The sequence below is a fragment of the Ambystoma mexicanum genome, chromosome 13, assembly GCF_040938575.1.
Source record: "Ambystoma mexicanum isolate Mex_15411 chromosome 13, UKY_AmexF1_1, whole genome shotgun sequence".
Classification (NCBI taxonomy): domain Eukaryota; kingdom Metazoa; phylum Chordata; class Amphibia; order Caudata; family Ambystomatidae; genus Ambystoma; species Ambystoma mexicanum.
In genome coordinates this window covers 783,042,589-783,065,505 of record NC_090938.1, presented here as the reverse complement: position 1 = coordinate 783,065,505, position 22,917 = coordinate 783,042,589, and the positions used below count along the sequence as shown (strand labels likewise).

The following is a 22,917-nucleotide window of genomic DNA, read 5'->3' as shown; positions in this document are numbered from 1 at the left end:
AAATGGTTAAATCTCTTATCATGTAAGCCTGTTACGCTCACCTGGTCTCTGCGGAGGCGTTGGGGCACGGTTGTAGCCCTCCCTGAACTTGAATCAGCCCCTTCAGGCCTCTCCCTCAGTAGAAAAGCTGTGAGCGGTGGTATGTGGTGCTACTGCTCCTGCGTGGAGATAACAGTGTGTGAGAGCGCCAATCTGTGATTGTTGTACCTCTCAAACCCTTCACCCCAAAGTACGTTTCTGTGAGTATACGCCGGCACATAAAGCTCACCTGTGAATTATGGAAGAAAAGCTCTCCATTCTGCTACTTCTGGCAGGGGCGCGTTGAAAGGGATCTAGTTCCTTCACTGATCCCTGATGAGGATTAGTCCAGTGCAGCTGCGACTATGCTTCTCCTTATGATTGGTAAGTCTTTCTTGAGCTCTTGTGATGCTGTTCGTTCTGTTTAATGTCTTTATATGTTGCTCCAATTTATGCCTGCAATAATGTCTCTCTTCTGTTTTCTTCCCTTAGATGAAAATGCGGCCTCAATGCAGCTGTGAGATGCGAGATGCGGCCGGATGGAAGATGGATGCTCCCGCAATGTTCGACTGCAGGTAAGTGATGGTTTAAGGAAAAGCGCAAAGTATGGCGAAGCGCAACCTTAAACTGACTGTTTTTTCGATGTCTAACCTTGTCTTCTGTTTTTCCTTGCAGGCGCTGCTGTCGACGACGTAGTGTAGTGCTGCGTTGCCAAGATGAAGATTTCGGCGTTCCGAAAAGTGTCAAAACTGAATACTTGGTTCACCGAAGAGATGTACATGTAAGAACAGCTTCCCCCAGTTGGTAAGTATGCTGGCAGGAAGCAGGATGTCCAGGAAGCAAGATCTTCAAAGGTAAGTTTGACCTCAGGCGACGGTGAGCATTACGCTGCTTGCAAGTGCAGAATAACCCGAAGCGTCTGTCTTGAGGATCGGGGCAGATTACATAGCTGAGATCGTGGGCACGTCCATTAGGGCTGGCTTACCAGCCACATCCTGCCACTCCTAGAGAGTGAGCACGTGCAAAGGCAATCCATTAGCAGCCACACCCAAGAATACACTTGGGGCTGCTTAATGGATGGAATGTTCAAGGTTAATGCATCCTGCTTAATGGATGGAATGTTCAAGGTTAATGTATCTGAAGTGCAATGTCCATAATAAAAGCTTTTTGGTGTTAAATGGATGTTCTTGTTTACATTTGTTGATGAGCCTGGTGCCAAAGGTGCCAGGACAGTGTCCATCCAGGTCTCCTGGGCATGCAACCCCTGCATGCCTGTGCCCCTGACTTCATGACCATGACAAAGCCTAACCAATAAACATTTAATAATAATTAAAGAAACAAATGTTTCACTTGCACTCTTTGAGACTTAATTGCATCTAATCATTAAATCATTCATGAATGTTTCAATTAAGTACTCATTTTCCCGGGCAATCTCCGATCTTACCAAAACATCTTCAAATCAGTCTGTATTGAAAATGAGATGTCCAGGTTTTTTCCTGATACTGTCAATGCTAATAAAGGTATTTTTGAAAAATCAGCTTGACTTGTCAACCAGTTACAGTTGGTTGCAAATTCTATTTTCAAACAAAAATTGTTGCACGGAGAAGTATGAATGTTTACTTTATTTCCATTCCAAAATGTGTTGCAATAACTGCCAGTGCCCACAAACAATTTGAAAAGTAATTTGTTTAAAATAGATGGGACAATTTAGTCTATATAACGGTTCTTCCAGTTCATCTCCCATAATCAAAACACTAACATATTGCGTTACATTAGTGCCATAATTACAATTTAAAATATTTTCATTTTGGAAGCAAAATAATTTGTTTAATCTGGTAAACCCCTTTTTTCTTGCATAATTTTTTAAAACAGAATCCATTGTTTCTTTTGTAATTCCAAATAAATCTCCATAATACCAATTTAAACCTTCCAAAATAAATAATTGGGATTACTGTAAGTGTGGACTGAAATAAAAACGAGACCTTAGAAGAACAAGTTACTTCTGACCTGGTAACCTTCTTTCGATTGGATGTTCCTCCAATGTATTCCTCATCTTAGATGTATTCCATCCAGCTTTGCTGCTCTTCGGAAATTTTTTCAGCAGAGGGTACCATGCGTCGATGTCATCAAGTCGATAGTCCTTCGAGGGCCTCCGTCGAAGGTGACGTCATCGGGTGTATAAGTAGCATGCGCAGCACCTGTTGGCCTCAGTTCTGTTTTTCCCGTCTTTTGTATTTGTGATCTTGTACTGTGACAGGTATCAGCCTTGCGAGATTTGAGATGGCAATAACCCGGAAAAAAATCTACAGAGGGGTAGGTTGGGAGGGCGATGAGGAATACGTTGGAGGAACATCCAATCGAAAAAAAGTTACCAGGTAAGAAGTAACTTGTTCTTCGAGTGGATTGTGTCCTCCAACGTATTCCTCATCTTAGATAGGCTCTCAAAGCAGTATTTTGCATAGTTCCTCTGGAGGAGGGGTCAGCTTTTTTTTTTAAATGCCTTTAGATGGCAGAGTAAAGCACTGCCTTTCCAAAAGTTGGCTCCTTAGACTGGGAAGCATCCAGGTTATAGAATTTTGAGAAGGTGTGAAGCGAAGACCAAGTTGCTGCTTCGCAAATGGATATTTTAGGGACACCTCTTTGAAGGGCAGTAGAAGAGGCAATGCCTCTGGTGGAATGAGCTCTTAACCCTTTAGGTGGGTCTTTTTGTGCTAGTCTGTAGCATTCTGAAATGAAAAGCACAATCCTGCGCGAAATTGTTTGTTTTGTTACTGATTGACCTAGCTTTCTTCCAGTGTAGCCTATAAACAACTGGTTGTCCACTCTAAGTCTAGAAAGCCTAGAGATGTAAAAGCTTAAAGCTCTTTTTGGGTCCAGTCTGTGTAGTCTTTCTTCCTCCTTAGAAGGATGAGGTGGAGGATAGAATGAGGGTAAAACAATTTTCTGATTTAAATCAAAATCAGATATTACCTTCGATAAAAATGATGGTTTAACCCTCAACACAACTCTGTCCTTATGGAACACAGTATAGGGTGGCCCAGAAGATAGTGCCTGCAATTCGCTCACTCTTCTTGCTGATGTCAGTTTTCCATGTTAATAATGTTAATGGACACGTGTGCATATGCTCAAAAGGGGCACACATTAAGAATTTTAATACCAAATTTAGATCCCAAATCGGTACTTGAAATGGGTGAGGAGGAAAAACATTAGTGAGACCTTTTATGAATTGTGTTATCAAAGGAATTTTGAAGTAGGAGCATTCTTCCGATGAGCGCTTGAAGATGTAAAGCGCCGCAAGGTAACCTTTTATTGTTCCGATATTCAGACCTCTATGTGCTAGGGTCAGAAGGAAGGACAGGACTTCCGGAATAGAACATAGAAAAGGATCGACATTCTTTTCCCTGCACCAGTTGCAAAACTTTTTCCAACAGCAACGGTACAGAGACTTTGTTGCTGTTCTTCTTGCTGAAAGCAACACCTCCATATCATCATCTGGAAGGTTCCAATCCCTGTATCTCAGCCTTTCAGATACCAAGCATGAAGGTTGAGTGTTCTGACCTCTGGGTGGAGAACCTGAGCTTCCATTTGAGAGAGAAGGTTCTCTCTCTGAGGAAGACGTACTGGAGGACAGATGGACATATCTAGAAGGTCCGGATACCACGTTCTCCAGACCCAATCCGGAGCAATTAGGATCATGCGGTTCCCGAAGCGTCTCAGCCTCTTGATGACCTGAGGAATGACGGGAATCGGAGGGAACGCGTACAATAGTGGGAAATTCCAATCCACCACAAACGTGTCCCACAGGACTCCTCTCGGGGGAAATTCCCTTGAGCAATACCTTTCACATTTTCGGTTGGTGCTGGTTGCAAATAGGTCTATCTGAGGGGTTCCCCAAAGGGCGAAGATCTCTTGAATGATTTCCTGAGCCAATTCCCATTCGTGGGACACCGTGCTCTGCCTGCTCAGAGCATCTGCCGTCATATTCTCTTCCCCGGCTAGATGAATTGCCGTTAAAGAGACTCCTTCTTCAATTGCCCAATACCAGAGCTGCATTGCCTCTCTGCGCAGGGGTAGTGACCCCAAACCTCCTCTTTTGTTTAGGTAGTGCATGGCCACTGTGTTGTCCGTCAATATTAGGACATTCTCCTTCAGCGCTAGTCTGATTGCCCTCAGCTCCAAAGGGTTGATATGTAGTTTGGACTCCGATGGAGACCAGCGACCGTTTATTATCAAATTGTTGGCATGTGCTCCCCACCCCAGGAGTGAGGCGTCCGTCACTACTGTGTTCTCCGGCCATGGTTGCCAAAAGGGTTCTCCCTTTAAGATGTTTTCTGCACAGGTCCACCATAGAAGGTCTTGTCTGACCTTGCTCGGAATCTGAAGAAGATCTGTCATTTGACCCGAGAACTGGGACCACTGAGTCTTTAAGGCCCATTGAAGGGATCTCATCCTCAAGCGTGCCTCTGGCACCAGAAAAATGCAGGCTGCCATGAGGCCGAGCAACCGTAGAAAGTCGTAAGCCTGGAGATTTTGGGCATTTTGGAATTTTGAAATCATCTGAATAATGTCTTGAGCCCTCGTCTTGGGAGGCGAGCTCTTTCCCAAGGATGTGTCTAATACAGCTCCTATGTATTGAAGCTGTTGGGGAGGTGTCATTTGAGACTTCTTTAAATTGAGGGAGAAGCCCAGTTTGTGGAGGAAGTGGCAGGTGACTTTCAGATGATCCAAAGCTTGCTCGGCAGAGCACCCTCTGATCAGCCAGTCGTCCAGGTAGGGGTAGACATGAATCCCCCCTCTCCTGAGGTGCGCTGCCACCACTATCATTAACTTGGTGAAGACCCTCGGGGCGGAGGTCCGCCCGAATGGCAGGACTCCAAACTGATAGTGTGAGTCGCCAACAACGAACGTCAAGTATTTTCTGTGCTTGAGATGAATCGACACATGAAAATAAGCATCCTGGAGGTCCAATGACACCAACCAGTCCTGGAGATGAAGGGCCTGAAGGATCTGAGAAAGAGTAACCATCTTGAACTCTGTCCTTCCTGAGGAACTTGTTCAAGCTTCTTAAGCCTTAGTCCTCTGTCCTTTTGGGGATCAAAAAATACGGGAAGTACCAACCCTTGTTCCTCTCCGCTGCAGGTACTGGTTCTATGGCACCTTTCTCCAGCAGGATTAGAACTTCCTGCTGTAGGAGCGGATTTGAAAGCTTCTACGGGTGTCTCCCTGGTGGATTGTTTTGAAGTTGTTTTAGAAAAGGAAGGCAATAGCCTTGGGCTATTATTTCTAGAGCCCAAACATGTGAAGTAATGGCTCGCCATTCTTGCAGATGCTGCGACAGCCTGCCTCCTACAGGTGTTTTGTGGTGCAAGTCCTCAAAGTGGTATGTGGCGGATGTTGCAGCTGCTGATGGCAAAGAGGCTGCAGCTGGAGCTGGCTTAGCACGTTTTCCTCGTCCACCACGAGTTGCTTTTCTTTGGCCACTTTGACTGGCCATTCCTCTCGTCTTCCCGTATGATATATAATAACGATTGGATCGTCCCCTCCATGATTGTCCTTGTGCACGAAAAGGCTGAGGTTGCCTAATAGCAGCTCCTAAAGATTTGGCTGCTGCTTTTGAGGTCTGCAACCTCACAAGGCTCTCGTCAGCCTTGTTGCCAAAAAGGTGAGACCGGTCAAAAGGCATGTTCAGGAGGCGGTTCTGTACGTCCGGTGCAAAACCCTACTTCCGTAACCACGCAAACCTGCGCATTACCGTGCTAGTGCCCATGGACCTGCTTACACTATCCACAGTGTCCAATTCAGATTGAAGGGATTCCTGCATGGCCTCCTTTCCATCTCTAATGATGGCTAGGAAACCTTCCCTTTCTTCCCCTTCTGGTATGTGCTACGCCGCCATTACGATGCACTCCCACAGAGTGTACGAAAATTTTGCCAAGGCACATGTGGAGTTGGCAGATTTTAATGCCATGCTCCCGGCTGAAAATACCTTCCGTGCCCAACCATCCACACGCTTATCGTCCCTGTCTGGAGGGATAGACGGGTACGCAAGTTTGTTGGAAGCTGTGGCTGCCTGTATGACCAAACTCTCGGGAGTTGGATGTTTTGACAGATAGCCGGGGTCGCTACTGGCTGGGCGGTATTTTGATGCTAGGGATTTATTCACCGGAGGAATAGAATCCAGAGTTTCCCAATCAATTCTTGGCCACCCTGTTTTGTAAGGCTACATGAAAAGGTAAAACTGGGTCTTCAGTGGGACCATGGTCCAATATGTCTGTCAAATCGTCCTGGATGAATTGGGCTGTTGGTTTAGCCCATCCCAAGTAGTCTACCACCTTTGTCATTAACTGACGATAAGATGGACTGGCATGCTCTCCTGGATCTGGTCTACCAAAATCATTCTCAGGAGAGGTGTCAATGCCACTTGCATTATGTAAGGACTCCACCAAATCCTTCATCCTGCTTTCTTCTGATATTAAGCATTCTGGGACATTTTGGGTGCCGTATTCCAACCCAAAAGGTACATCCTCCTCTTCGGATCTCTCCTGATCCGTTTTCTCCTCCTTTTCTAGCTGCCCTGGCTTGGTTGGAGCCTTTGGCGCCAAAGGTTTCGGCGTCGACGTCAATAAAGGCCTTGACGGCGTCGATGACATCGTGGTCGTCGATAGGGTCTGCTTCGAGGGCGCCAAGGTGGCCTTCAACAGTTTCCCCTTCGAGGTGTGGAAGGTCTCGACGGCGTCAGTGACCTCGAGCGGTCGACTCGAGCGTTTTTCGCTCGGCGTTATGGAAGGTTCCCTATCCTTCCTTTTACGATCACCCGTGCTCGAGGGCGCGCGAGTGTCGGAGCAATGATGCTCCCGGCCGGCTTCCGAAGGCACGGACCGAGGCTTCGCTTTCTCAAACACCTCCATCATTCTGACCCTAAAAGCTTCCCACTCTTCGGAAGACAAATGTTTTGGGGGGCATTTCATTTTCGGAGACTCGTCTGATGACGAGGTGGAGGGAGATCTATGGCGTTGTTTCTTCGACTTTTTCGATGAAGACGACAAGCGATGAGAATCGCTTTGAGATCTGGATCTATGCCTTTCGCATCGAGGAGATTTTTCCCCATGGGGTCTCGACTCGAAGCTAGAGGCTTTTCGATCCTTCCGACCTACCTGTAGCTTTCCTCTCCTTTCTCGCAAGGCCTTTCCCGTCATCACCTGACATTTCGAACAGGCCTCCATGTCGTGGCCTTCCCGAGACACCACAAACACTCGCGGTGCGGGTCCATGATCGACATTTTTGAGCCACACGACTTGCATTTCTTAAAACCCGATCTCGGGGTTGTGGTCGGCGTAATATTATATTTCCTGACAGAACTCGAGTCGCGCCTAATGTCCGAAGCAAAGTACTGCAGAAAAACGGAACTGAGGCCAACGGGCGCCGCACGTGCTACTTATACACCCAATGACGTCACCCTCGATGGAGGCCCTCGAGGGACTATCGACTCGACGACATCGACGCACGGCGCCCTCTGCCGAAAAAATTTCCGAAGAGCAGCAAAGCTGGATGGAATACATCTAAGATGAGGAATATGTTGGAGGACACAATCCACTCGAAATATGGATATTTTGATTTACTGGTGTAAATTATTATGTGCTGGTGTCACTTAGTTTATCTTCAATATTCAATTTAAACATTGCCCTCTGGTTTGGAGTAAATCACCCCACCACTTTGTAACTTTTTATATCAATTCAGATTGAAAACAATTGACAACCATCATCATTTTATATCACCCTATATCCTTAATCACTGTGATGGTTTTGTAATCTTCACCAGGCTCTGTGTTACAAACCATTAAATCATCAGCATGTAAGACAATTGGTTGATTCAACATTTTTAAATTAGTAGAATTGAAATGCAAAAATTAATTTAGGATCCTAGCATGGGGATTCATATTAAATGCAAAAAAGAGCAGGGCTGAGAGGGCAGGACTGTCAAGACCACAGCACAAAGAGTATCTGTACATTTGTTATGTATCACTATTGAAGCATGAGGAAATTGGTATGTAATGCTTGTATATATAGTTGCATAAAGTTTAAAGCATTACAAACCACTTGAAGAGGTTGTAAAAATGCCCACTTTACTTTACCAAAGGTCTTTTCTGGGCTGATCAATAGACGATTTGAGTTAATGAGTCCCCTGTCCACCAACAATAGCACACATGTATCAATGTGGTAGCCTGATACAGGCATGGAGATTGTAGCAGCAGAAGGACTATATCACTCATACACCCACCCGCTTTCCCTCAGAAGGCTGAAAATCTCATCTAGGTTGGCAACAGTATATAAAGCCACACCCAAAAGTGACACATTCTTGGAGTACCACTTACCGTCTTTCCATTCCAGCTCCAGATTACCTTTTACCTTGGTAGATGTTCCTGGACAACGGTGTCCACTCGCAGCAACCTGAAAAGAGAGAAACAGCATGCTATTATGGATAAAGGTGTCCCAGTTGAGACTATCTCGCTCCATGTATGCATTTAACACAAAAGCCTATATTGCTACAGCATTAAAACAAAGGGTGCAACATTTGATTGTACAAAACAAATTACCTGTGCTTCACAAGACTATTGAATGGACACTAACTGTCTGCAAATTAAATACTATTTGCATGGATTTTTGCTGATTGCAGTTCATGCGAAGGGAGGGCAACTGTGCATCCATGTAGATAGAAATGAAACCTTTCAACCATGGTGCTCAGTTATAAACTTCAACACAACCCATCCCGAGTGGGGTGCCATTCAACACACATCTTTATACACACTCCCAACACATACCCTAGAGCTAATGGGAGCGGGAGAATGGGAATGGAGGCCCATGGATGTAACAGAATGTCCCATCTTGCCTCAGGTGAAGATGGGGAAAACCATGTTCAAAATGTGGAGTATAGACACAACCCCAATCATCCACCACAAAACAGCGGGTCTCGCCCAGGTCTTAGCAGCCTTCTGGCCACTTGAAAAAATCCTGCAGGGAAATCAAGGAAAAATAATAAAGAGGCAGAAAGTGTTGAATTCACACTTCCAGAAAATAGGAACACTAGGTATGGTGTAACAGAATGCAAATCCAACATATGTATTTCCTCTTGGTGTTGAGATCGCACAGGGCGTCAGAATAAAAAAAAAAACTTGCTCTTGTGATTCGAGAATTGAGGAATGAATTTTAGGCATGCACTTGTAACAGGGTTACAGAGTAGATGCAAGGGGATTGATCACTGGAAATCCTGGTGGTCAGGTACTACTGCCTGCAGCACAATGCTATCTCCGGAGGCAGTATATGGGAGATCGCACAAGGCCCCCACAAAATCCCTAGCCTTGCATACTCAGCGCCTGTCTCATTTTTGCAAACCTAGCCTTAAACCCAAATTGTGAGAATGATCAAGGAAGCAAATATGAAACGGAACATGGAGTGTCAATTGGGCGAGTGGAGTCCACGAAAAAGGCTGAACACAAATCGCAGGAACATTTTTTTTTATAAATACTGAAGAAATCTCTTGGACCAAATCCACATTTCTGTGAATTTCCCCTCATCAGTTCAATATTCCCAATGCTTCCGGCTGCAATTCAGAACTGTTTGAGAACTTCCCTGTCATTTACAGTCTCAAATAAATTCATTCCAATGGCCTCCATTTCTTGGGCTTCCTGGACTGGTTCTCGGTCTTAGGTTTAAGGTGTTCTGCACCATTGCATCCTTCTGCTGTGGTTGTTTTGGGGACCCGTCATCTCCCCCATGCAGGGTCCACTCTTGCCCCTCCCTATTCCGGTTCTGATCCTGTTACGCCTTGCCACCACACCACATGTTTGCTCCTTCCGCCTTCATAACCTTGACCACTTTGGAATGGGGTCACATCTTAACCCTCTCCCTAGGGCCAAGCTTGCCCTCTCGAGCCTTCCTAGTTTGAGTGGCTAGGTTCCCCTTCTCTTCCCCCCCTCCTCTACTACCAATATCCTCCTGATGTTCCTCTATCAGCTCCTCCAGGTCTCATTAAGTCCTCCTGATGTTTCTACTTTTCTCTCCACCTCCTACTCGTGTTAATCAGGCTCATGGTTTTCAGGAGTTAGGAATAATGATGTATGTAGACAAAGTACATTTGAGGCAGCGCCACTCATGTGCATGCCTTAACTTTCTGTGCTGCCAGGGACAGAGAATGTCTTTCTCTGAACAGTGAACCGGTGGGCTCGCCGCACAAGTGCCACCAGTGAATACAATGTGATTTGTCTGTGGGGGTTAGCAGAGCAGGCAGCTCAAACAGATTAAGGGGCTGATTCATGGAATTTGTGTGCCGGAAAACAGAGATTTGTGCGCCATTCTGCCCCAAAATCGCTGTTTAACAAATGGGGATTTGCGGCAGAATGGCGCACAAATCCCTGTTTTTTAGCGCACAAATTTCATGAATCAGCCCCTAACTCTTTCCTTGTTCTATGCAGGCTTTCTGTGCTAGTGGCATAGGAAGATTCTGTTCCGTTTTGCGGTTTACAGAGCCATGTTAATCAAGTCTTCTGGAAATTGTCACAGCATCTCTGAGGCTGGAGTGGCTCCCAGCGGGTAGCTTTCGGGAAAACTGGCTTTTTTGTTTTGAGTCCCAGAACCCTGTTCTGTCCCTAATGTAACAGCTTCCCGAATAAATTCATAGTTTTTTTCATGAGGTCAGGGGAAACGGTGTAGTATTACTTCTATTCAGCATTACATTCCCCATGTATGTACTGCACGGACTCCTTTTAGGGAATACTATGCTTCTGTGTCATGTTACCATGCTACATTAACTTAGGCCATTGATTGTAACCTGCTAGCCCAGTGACTGTTCCATACCACTGTACTTGCATACTCCTCTCACTGCCTCCTCTCTGTACTCACCCATGGCGCTTTCTGTTTCTCCTATCTACTCCAACTGCTTCTCTATCAACTATCCTTCCCTTCTTACTAAGTCTGGGAAAAAGAAGTTTAAAAAGGATATCTTGGCCACCAACCCAGGTCTCGCCATCACTGATACCTATTCCAGCACCTCTTCCATACAGACCCTCACCGAAATCCTCTTTGTCGTTCCTTCGCCAGATCTATGGACCCCTCATATGATCTGTGTTCTGTCCCGTCTCCTCCTCTCCTATTTATGGTGGCACCCGCTGGGAAGTCCTGATGGATTCCTTTGACTCCTCCAGAGTCATCATTAATGTCTACCTAAATGGCACAGTCATGGTCCAAGGCCCTCAGGCCAATCTCCTCCTCTTCGATAGGCAGTTGTTACGCTCACCTGGTATCCACAGGGATGCCACCCAGCTGGGTTACTCGCTGGTATGCTTCTCAGCTTTGCCCTGATGTGGTCTGCGGGGAAGGTTCTGCCTGAAAATACATGAGGACTGTGTTCAAGACTCTGACTGGGGTAAGTATCCTCCCTCCACCCCCGTATGCTTTCAGTCCCTCTGGCGCCCTCTCCTCACCTTGTGGTAGAATTAGACGTGCTCTCCATCCTGCCTTCTTTGCAGGGCGCGTTGTCTTTCATGGGCGAGGGTGGTCCAGTTACTTCACCGACGCCGGCCCATTTGATATTGTTCAGGTAGGTCTTATTGCTGTTCTTTAGTTTTGTTGCTATCCTGCATGCCTTTCTTTGTTTAGAATGTCTCTTTTTTTTCTCCCTTAGGTATGCAGAGCTTCAGCACGGTGAACTGGCTTGGTTGAGCCACGCTGGTAAATGATGGTGCATTAAGAGGGCTATGATGTGGTAAGCACTATGCGCAGCGATGCGAAGTCTTGCCTTTGCTAACCTGTGTTTTCCTTCCTTGTAGGTCGCGGTGTTCTTCAGAGCAAGTGGAATGTCCGGAGTGGTGCCAGCCGAGAGGCGACCAGCCAGGTAAGCCTTTTGAGCAGTTCGTAATTAGTAAATGTCTCTACAGCTTTCTTTAATGTTGCCTCTATCTTCCTCTTTCAGGTTGTTCTGTCCGGGAGGCATGCAGATTCAAGGAAGCTGTTCTCAGTAGCTGCAAATGTTTAAAGATGAAGACTGCAGGTAAGATGCTGCTGCTAATGATGTTCCTTTTGTCTCCTTGCAGGTTCTGCTTCACCGAGGTTCGAGGGAATAACTGACCACGGTGAGCGTCACGTTGCAAGCTGCAAAGTACCACGAAGCATGTTCTGCAGTCAGGGTGTGGTTTATATAGCCCAGGTAAAGTAGTACCAGGGAAAGTAGTTCCAGGCCTGCCACACCCAAAACACTAGACCGCATAGCTTGGTTCTTAAGAACCAAGCTATGTGGATGCCTCCATCTTGGCTGACAATACAATAAAGTAGTTCCCAAGCACATTGTGGTTCATGGTGTATGAGCCTGGCGTCATAGGTGCCAGGACTGGACCCATGAGGGCTTTTGAAGAGGATGCCAGGCTCTAGAAGCCCGAATCCTGACTCCACCTGGCCAATGGGTTTGCCAGAGGGGGTTTTGAGTGAGGGTCGTGACAGCGGTTCCCTCACCTCATCAACTTCCTTTCATCTCATGCTGTCCCCTCCTCACCTCCCTTGGCTTCCTTGCCCTCTCTTCCCTCCTCCTCAATCCCACTTGGGGCACCTGTTATAAGAGGCGTCACAAGATCGCTGGTTACCTTTTCTTCCTGGGGAGCGAGGAGACGAGGCTGCCAGTCTGTCGATGGATCTTCGCAAAGATGAAAGAGCAACGCGGGGAACCGACCCAACACCCTCCTGACAATGAATGACAGGATTGAGCTGAACCAGCTCCCAACGTCACGGGTAGCACTTCTCTGTATTTGCGTGACGTCAGGACAGTGAAAACACTGACAGAGAAGGCCAGGTGAAGTCCTCTTCGGTACCAGTAGTTCGAGGGACGGATCTTCGGTAATTCCTCGGTGGTAGTAATGGCACAGATACCGGCAGGGCACAAGACCAGTAGAAAAGGAAATGGGGAGGCAGACCCTTCAAGGAGGAAGAAGGAGTAGGGGAAGAGAACGAACACCCCAGGACCGGACCCCTTCCCAACAAAGGAATGGAGCAGGACTAGAGAGGAACCCAGGCAGGGACCTACCTAACCCCAAAGACCAAGTACCAGACTGGAACCCAAAGGGGCAAGTAACAAGGCAGGGCAGGGCACAAGGAACACAGCAAAGGATAAGGGGCACAGGGCTAAGCACGAGGTAGAATTAGGAACAGGACAGGAGCAGAACAGAGACTCAGGCAGGATTGGGCTCCTGGAGCGTGTACACGGAACAAACCGCGTAGAGACGCATTGTTTCCGTGTCTGCGAAGGCTATTTATAGCCTGGGACCAAAGTGAGGCCTGGAACGCAAACCGCTGTCACTGCGCATGCGCGAAACGTCGGATACTGACGTTCCGCGCATGCGCAGGACATTCAAGATGGCCGCGCCCAGGGAGCCGGGAGCCCGGACCGCGGTACGCCAAGGAGAAAGGCGCCAACGCGGATACAATCTCCAGGAGGGAGATCGCCGCAGCTGAGGACCCCGACCCCCAGACCAGGTGAGTGGCGCGCGCTGCGTGACACCATACCCCCTCCCGGACAACCCCGGGGCACCAGGTTTCCAGGGATAGCGACGGAAGAAGTCCCGAACCAAGCGCGGGGCATGTACAAAGGAGCAAGGCTCCCAAGTGCGGTCACAAGCTGGATAGCCCTTCCAACTGACCAAATACTGAAGCACCCCACGCCTAATCCGTGAATCACAAATCTCCTCCACCTCAAACTCAGGGACCCCCTGGACCAACACCGGGGCAGGACGGGAACATGGACGGCCGAGAACATCGGGCACACAGGGTTTCAAAAGAGAGACATGAAAAACAGGATGTATCCGCCAAGAGTGAGGCAAAGATAAACGAAAGGCAACAGGGGAAATGCGTCGAAGGACGCGAAAGGGCCCAAAAAAGCGGGGAGCCAATTTCACGGGCAAATTGCGAACAGGCAGATTCTTGGAAGATAGCCAAACCATATCGCCAACCTGAAGGTCGGGCTCAGGACTCCGCCGTTTATCGGCCTGAACTTTCATACGTGCTTGTGCCACTGCCAAGGTACTGGCCGCCAGGCGATGTTGATCACGGATGAGAGCCACCATGGCATCAGCCGACGGAACGGCACTAGGAGGCATCGGACGAAGAGGCAGCAGCTTGGGGTGCAGACCAACAGAACAAACGAAGGGACTGAGTCCGGTAGCAGAATGAACAGCATTGTTGTAAGCCACCTCTGCGGTGTCTAACCAATCTGACCAGTTGTCCTGAGTGGCATTGGCGTAACATCGCAGGTACTGTTCAAGGGGTTGATTAGTACGCTCGGTTTGCCCATTGGTTTGGGGATGGTAACCGGAACTCAGAGCGCGCTGAATGTCCAAATGACGACACAGTTGATCCCAGAAAGTAGAAATAAACTGCGAACCACGATCCGACAAAATCTTCTCAGGAAGACCGTGAAGACGATACACCTCATGTAAGAAACGTCGAGCCATCTGGGAGGCAGTGGGCAACTTCGGAAAAGGTATGAAGTGAGCCAATTTGGAAAAACAATCCACCACTACCATGATACACGTATTCCCACCAGAGGGCGGTAATTCAACAATGAAGTCCGTGGCAATAGTATGCCATGGGTACGGTGGCGTAGACGTAGGCCGCAGTAGACCAAGGGGTTTCTTGCGTGGTACTTTCACCTGAGCACAAACAGGGCAAGAATCCACATATTGCTTAACTTGTTTGGCCCATCCTGGCCACCAGAATTGTCGTGCAACCAGTTCTTGGGTGGTATTGACCCCACGATGACCACAGACAACGGAATCGTGACAATTCTGTAGGACAGTCCTTTGAAGATTCAAAGTGGGGACGTACAGGCGATCCTTGAAGAAAAGCAATCCGTCGCGTTCACAGATATCATAAAGTCGCAATACCAGGGATCTGGAGGGATCCGCCCGAGTCGCATCTAAGAGTTGCTGAAGCTGAGGAGTCAACATCGATAGGAAATGCTTCGAAGCAATCAAGGGTTCCTTGGTCTTGGCTCTGTCTATGTCGTCCTCCAAGGATCGGGACAGGGCATCAGCCTTTATGTTCTGAGAGCAAGGTATGTAAGTCACCACGAAATCGAACTGAGAAAAGAAAAAGGCCCAACGTGCATGCCGTGAGGTTCTGCATTGCAAGGAACGTAAAAACTGAAGGTTACGGTGGTCTGTGCGCACTTCCACTGGATATTTACCACCCAGCAAGTGATGACGCCACTCTTCGAAGGCTGCTTTTATGGCCAAAAGTTCCTTCTCGATCACAGCGTAATTTCTTTCGCTGGGTGACAGCTTCCGCGAATAGTAGGCCACAGGATGTTCTGTTTCTGTAACTGGATCATGCTGCAACAGGACTGCACCAACTGCATAGTCCGAGGCATCCGTTTCAACTAAGAATGGTTCTTTGTCATCCGGATGATTCAAAATAGGAGCTGACATAAAGGCTTTTTTTAATTCCTGAAATGCCACTTCGGCCTGAGAATCCCAAAAGAAAGGAATCTTGTTGCTGGTCAGACGAGTCAACATGGCAGTTAAGCGAGAAAAATGAGGAATGAAACGTCGCTAAAAATTAGCGAAGCCCAAGAACCGTTGCAGTGACTTAACATCATGGGGCTGTTTCCATTCCTGTATGGCTTGCAGTTTCGTGGGGTCCATCCGAACTCCTGTGCGGCTGATTACATAGCCTAGGAATTCCACACTTTCCAGATGAAATTGACATTTCTCAACTTTGGCATACAAATGATTGGCAGATAATCTACGGAGGACTTCCTGAACATGTTCAACATGAGCCATGAGAGTAGAAGAAAAAATCAAGATGTCGTCCAGATATACCCATACTGACACTCCTACAAGATCTGAAAAGACAACATCCATGAACCGTTGGAAGACTGCCGGGACATTGCAGAGTCCAAACGGCATTACCCTATACTCGTAATGCCCGAAAGGTGTTTTGAAGGCCGTCTTCCACTCATCACCATCTTTAATCCGCACCAAGTGGTAGGCTCCTCTTAAATCCAACTTGGTGAAGATCTGAGCTGATTTCAAGGATTCAATGATGTCCCGGATGAGTGGCAGGGGGTATCGGTCCTTGCACGTGATTTCATTCAACCGGCGATAATCAATACACGGGCGCAAAGTACCCTCTTTCTTTTTGACGAAGAAAAGCGGAAATCCCGCAGGGGATTTGGATGGTACAATGTAGCCCTTATCAAGGCAATCCTCGATGTACTCCTGCAGGACACCCTTTTCTAATTGCGTCAAAGAATAAACCTTGCCATGAGGAATGACTGCATCAGGCAGTATATCAATGGAGCAGTCGAACTGTCTGTGAGGAGGCAATGGAATGTCTTCTGGTTCGGAGAATACTTTGAGAAATTCAGCATATTCCTGTGGTATGGACTGAGTAACATATAGGCGGACAGAGGTGTTTCCAGGAGTGGGTAGCCCCAAACCAGATTTCGCTGGAAGGGTATTACGAAGATGACATTCCTGAGAACAACGTGCAGAAGAAAAGACCATGGTTCGGGAAGTCCAATTGACCTGTGGATTGTGGTAAAGCAGCCAAGGCAAGCCGAGCACTACCGGGAAGGAGGGAGACTTGATCACATCCAACGAAATCCGTTCAAGATGTTCTTCCACTGATAGCCATAACTGACCGGAATGTTGGCACACCGGACCCGAAGACAACGGTGTACCATCGATTACCTCAACCACTGCTGAATGTTCCTTGCGATACAGGTGGATCCCATTGGAAACCGCAAACGAGGCATCAATGTAATTGTCCGATGCTCCACAGTCCAGAAGAGCCCTGGTCGTAATGCATTTCCCTTGCCATGCAATACCGACTTCCATGACCAATAAGGGCACCGAGTGCATGGGAGGAAGGTCTGAATCAGAAAAACGGCCCACCGCTGCCTTCTTACCACACAGCGGGCCCGTTAGTTTTCCGACTTCTTCAAGGGACGTAGAGGACAGGTACCTAGATAATGTCCAGTCCCTCCACAATACAAACATAGGTTTTGTTGACGTCTTCTCTTCTTCTCAGCCTCAGATAATGGTCCGAGAATAGCTCCTAGTTGCATGGGCTCAGGACCCACGTCAGTCGGGGTTGTAGATCCTGAAGGGTGTACTGAGAGACCCGGATGGTATCTCTCCGTTCGACGACGTTCACTTCTCCTTTCAGCCAGTCTGTGGTCGATACGGAGGACCTGATCCAACAATGCGGGTAGGGTTTCTGGTTCAGGAATATGCAGCAATTCATCCTTGTATTCGTCTCGTAACCCACGACGGAACAAAGTCTTCTGAGTAATTTCGGGCCATTGGGAATCAGTTGCAAGCTGCCGAAACCGACTAATGTAGTTAATGATGTCACCAGATCCCTGTTTGATTTCCATCAGCTGGTTCTGGGCCACGGCAGCCAGGTTTGGTGGTTTGAAGATATCCAGAAAGGCTTTTTCAAAATCAGCAAAATCACTCAACAAGGGACTATCGGCGGAAACCAGGGGAGCAGCCCAAGCTAGAGCGTTGCCGGTCAAGTTACCTAGGATGTACCCTATCTTGGCCTTGTCTTGATTGAAATGGCTTGATCGAAACTGAAAATGAATCCGGCAATGGGTACAAAACTCCGCCACTCGACGAGGATCACCATCGAACTTCATAGGAGTTGTGTGGGCCATAGAGTTCTCAGGATGTGGAGCAAAATTCAATCCTCGACCCATTGCTTGCCGGAGAGTGTCATTCTCCTGGCGCAGGGTGGTCATCTCGAGACGCATGGCTCGTACTTCCTCACGTAGTTCTTGCATGTCTGCCATGTCGGAGCTGGAGGAAAGGCGTCTCAATCTGTTATAAGAGGCGTCACGAGATCGCTGGTTACCTTTTCTTCCTGGGGAGCGAGGAGACGAGGCTGCCAGTCTGTCGATGGATCTTCGCAAAGATGAAAGAGCAACGCGGGGAACCGACCCAACACCCTCCTGACAATGAATGACAGGATTGAGCTGAACCAGCTCCCAACGTCACGGGTAGCACTTCTCTGTATTTGCGTGACGTCAGGACAGTGAAAACACTGACAGAGAAGGCCAGGTGAAGTCCTCTTCGGTACCAGTAGTTCGAGGGACGGATCTTCGGTAATTCCTCGGTGGTAGTAATGGCACAGATACCGGCAGGGCACAAGACCAGTAGAAAAGGAAATGGGGAGGCAGACCCTTCAAGGAGGAAGAAGGAGTAGGGGAAGAGAACGAACACCCCAGGACCGGACCCCTTCCCAACAAAGGAATGGAGCAGGACTAGAGAGGAACCCAGGCAGGGACCTACCTAACCCCAAAGACCAAGTACCAGACTGGAACCCAAAGGGGCAAGTAACAAGGCAGGGCAGGGCACAAGGAACACAGCAAAGGATAAGGGGCACAGGGCTAAGCACGAGGTAGAATTAGGAACAGGACAGGAGCAGAACAGAGACTCAGGCAGGATTGGGCTCCTGGAGCGTGTACACGGAACAAACCGCGTAGAGACGCGTTGTTTCCGTGTCTGCGAAGGCTATTTATAGCCTGGGACCAAAGTGAGGCCTGGAACGCAAACCGCTGTCACTGCGCATATGCGAAACGTCGGATACTGACGTTCCGCGCATGCGCAGGACATTCAAGATGGCCGCGCCCAGGGAGCCCGGACCGCGGTACGCCAAGGAGAAAGGCGCCAACGCGGATACAATCTCCAGGAGGGAGATCGCCGCAGCTGAGGACCCCGACCCCCAGACCAGGTGAGTGGCGCGCGCTGCGTGACAGCACCCTCCACACCTCCCCAGTGTGTACTTCTGATTTGTACCTCCCCCAGAAGGTCTTTAAGGCTGGCAACCACCTTCACCTTGCCACTCTCAACTCTCGCTCTGCTGTCAAACACTCCTCTGACATCTTCCACCTCTTAGAAGAACTTGATCTTGATGTCCTCGGTCTTACCGAGACATGGTTCACGGCCAGCTCTGTCAAGAGCTTTGACACCCTCCTCCCTGATGGCTACAAGATCCTCTCTGCGCCTAGATCCGTCCGGCCCAGAGGGGGTGTAGCCCTGATCTTTCCTGGGTGGATTCCTGCCACTATCATTCCCACTCAGATTTACTACTCTTTCGAATGCCTGGTCTGCCGGCTCTCTCTCCTAGCCACTCTCTTACAGTTGCTACTCTCTACTGGCCCCCTGGTCAAGGTCAAATCACCTCTTTTCTCTCTGAGTAGGCAGACCTCTCCTCCTCCCTCCTGGCCTCAACCACTCAACTCCTCCTTCGTGGTGACTTCAACATTCATCTCGATTCTCCCTGTTCCTCTTCTGTGCTCTTTCGCGACCTCTGCGATTCCCTCTCCCTTTCTTTCCTCCCCTCTGGTCTGACTCACTTTGTAGGACACACACTTGATGTCTTGATCTTCTCTGGCCTCCCCCTCTCTATCCCTCAGACCAATCCTCTCTCCTGGAGTGACCACTGCCTCCTCTCCTCTCATCTCTCCCTCTCTTCCCCCCAAGCCAAGCCTACCCCAACACTGCCACCTATGCCACCTACCTTCTCGGACATCCGGCCCATGAAGCGTGTGTCTGTTGAGGCTTTCGCTGCCACCTTCTCTTCCCCAACCTTTCACCTCTGGCTGACTCACACCCAGACACAGCTCTGTCCCTGCTGTAATCTTCTATTTCTGATACTCTTGATGCTCTTGCCCCTATCATGAGGATCCGTTTGAAGTCCAAAGCCAAGTGAAATTCCTGGTATGGCTCTGACCTAGCTACACTTAAACTTAAGTGCAGGGCGGCTGAGAGGAAATGGAGGGCTTCTTATTCATCCTCTGACAAACTGGCCTGTCGCCTGCTCCAAAGGCAATACTGACTCTCTGTCCTCACCAAGAAGAGAGTCCACATTCAAGCCTGTGTCTCTGCTGCATCTAACAACTCGGCTGAACTCTTTAAAATCTGCAAAGAGCTGGCCAACCCTTCTGCAGTCTCTACCCCTTTCTTGCCTACCGGGCTCTTTGCAATACCCTTGCCTCTCACTTGATCTGCAAAACCCAGGACATCCTGTCCACCCTCTTCTGCCCTAACCCTCATCTCCCCTCTCCGTCTGCGCTTGCTGACACTCCTTCAGCAACCCTCTTATCCTTTCCTCTGTTCTCCCCATATGAGGTTGCTATACAAGTCCGATCTATGAAATCCTCGTCAAAACAGTTTCATCCCTGTTTCTCTAAAACCATCAAAGTCCACATTGATAACCTCTCTCTGGCCCTTACCGATTTTTGCAACCTCTCCTTTTGCTCAGGATCCTTCCCCTCTCCTCTGAAGCACTCCCCAGCTGACCCGTCTTGTCTGGCTAGGCTAATTTTTGCCCAACTTCCATTACTCCCTTTCTGGGCAACCTCCTGGAAAAGCTGGCCATCTCTCAGCTTAACCTTCATTCCGATTCTGTTGGCTTTCTCCATTACCACCAGTCTGGCTTCAGAGCTGCCAGAGGCACGGAAACTGCTCTCCTGAACATCCGTGAAGGCCTGCTCTGCAACCTTGACTCCAATATTCCCTCTGTCCTCATCCTACTCTATCTCTCTTCTGCCTTTGACAAGGTCAACCATATCACCCTGCTCAACCCTCTCCATGATAACCTGGGTATCACTGATCAGGCTCTGGCCTGGCTGACCTCTTTCCTCTCTGATCGACCCTCCCAGGTCCAACTTGGGTCCTTCCTATCATCCATTTCCCTCTATACCTGTGGTGTTCCCCAGGAGTCAAACCTCTCGCACTGGTTTTTTCAAACAATACCTGGCAAATCTCGCCCTCTGCATTGCCATTTTCTGCACAAATTTACAGTGCTACGCTGACGACACTCAACTCATTTTCAGGCTGCCCTCAGCCACGGCCACCTCCTCTCCTTCTCTTATCTCTGATTGCCTAACTGCCATTCAAGATTGGTGTGCCGCCAATGATCTTTGTCTAATTGCCAACAAGACTGAGATCCTGCTCATCTGTACACCTTCACCATCCTTTCCCCTCACTCACTGGCCGGTCTCCCTGGGCCCTCCTCATAGCCCTACCTGCGAGGCTAAGAACCTCAGTGTCATCTTTGACTCCACACTTTCCTTCTCCGCACACATTTCTGACGTCTCTAAAAAGTCAACCTTCCTACTGCACCTCCTCAGAGGTACTCTGCCTTTCCTCTCCTTCCCCCAGAAGCTCATTGTCTCCCAAGCTCTGGTTCTCTCCAGGTTGGACTATTGTAACAGCCTCTTTCTAAATCTACCTGCCTCTACTTTCCTCCCTTTACAACTAATCCAGAACAGGACTGCAATACTTGTCCTTGGCCTCAAACCTTGGGATCGTATCACTCCAGCTCTGAAACCCCTTCATTGGCTCCCAGTGGATGCAAGGATTACATTCAAAACCCTCTGCGTTGTCCACAGGGCTTTCTGCGACCTGGGTCCAAAATACCTTCAACTATACCCCCGTAAATACCTCCCCTCTCAAGCTCTTCACTCCTCTACCTCTAACTCCCTCAGCGTCGTTAGTTTTTCAAAGAAACGAGCTGGGGGTAGATCTCTGTTTTCGGCTGGGGCCTCCCTTTGGAACAGCCTCCCTGCCACTCTGAAACTTGAGGAGAACCATCTCCGGTTCTGGAAGCAACCCCAAGATCTTCCTCTTTGGTTCCACCTTCTCCCCCACCCTCTTTCCTGCTGATCTGTTTCACTCTCGGCATGTGCACCTGGCCACACTCTGTCCTCCGGGTCCAGGTACCTGCTCACTCTTCCACCCGCCTGCACTGTCTCCGGCCAACCCCTTGCGATGGGGTCCGTATCTGTACCCATTCATTTCCTCACCCCCCTTCTTTTCTCTATGCACTTATCAGACATACCCTGTCTGCTGCCTTAAACCCAGCACTTGCCACTTGCTGGCTGCACTACCACCGTTGATTGCCTTTATTATTTATTTCCACTTCTCCCTCCTTCCATGCACTTTTCCCCTTTTTCCTTTCCCATGCACTTGCGTGTTTTCAATGTCACTGGGCCTAGAAAGATTGTGGTTTTGTTCTCCCCTGTTCCCCGCCCTTGCCTTGTCGCACTCTGAAACACTTGTGTACGAGTGCAATATAAATAAAATATCAATACCAGCCTCTGCAAAGAGAAGGGGCCTAAGTGGGGGTGACCAGGGGATTCTCTCCATTCTACTGAGGGACCATCATCCACTAGGTTGGCGAGACACCCGGCTCCCTTTGTCATCCCACTAGATGTCCCCGGAGCCCCGAAAGGGACCTTGTCAAAGGAGGCAGACCTGGGACAAGATCATGGAGAAAGGTTTGAGGGCAGCCAGGTAGGACAGGTGCAGGCCATAGAGAAGAAGCTTGCTCTGCTGGTGAAGAGCAGAGGAAGTCAGAAGCAGAAGACATGTGGTTCGGGTTGGCAGCCCATACAGAAGCTGGAGGAAAGAGAAGACGCAGGGACCACTGCAGGGCAGATTCCAGATGCTGGTCCTGACAGTCTCTGGAATCTGAAGTGCAGAGGTGGCATATTTTTCGCGGTGGCTGCCGTGCACCTGTGAGCCTTGAGGCCGTCTCTGGTGGCTGGCATGCACCAGGGAGCCCCCAGAGTAAGTGTTGCTCCAATTGGAAGTGGTGTGAATGAAGGCAGGCATACCGGAGAGGTATGCTGCATTTCGAAGAGAGGGAGCAGCAGAGGTTCCTGTGGAAAACCAGGGGAACAGTGGCACACGTTCAGACCAGTGAGTGACCCCGAAAAGAATCCACATGCTGGTTTTGAATATGAACATTCATAAAACAACAGAAGCAGCACTTACATAAAAGTGAACGGGGTTCCCAAGCTATTTGTGCATATCTAGCTGGAGAAAAGGAGTTAAGACAATGCACA

General features: G+C 48.7%; 1 protein-coding gene across 3 annotated transcripts in view; it reads right to left on the bottom strand.

Annotated features, from left to right (window-relative positions):
* The window catches only part of LOC138521950 (uncharacterized), an 872,547-nt gene that overhangs the window by 680,041 nt on the left and 169,589 nt on the right, over positions 1-22,917 (bottom strand). For all 3 annotated transcript variants that reach the window (XR_011283186.1, XR_011283187.1, XR_011283188.1), the window contains exon 2: positions 8,390-8,465. The gene's annotated coding sequence lies outside the window, so the exon portion shown is untranslated. The remainder of the gene's footprint in view (positions 1-8,389; positions 8,466-22,917) is intronic.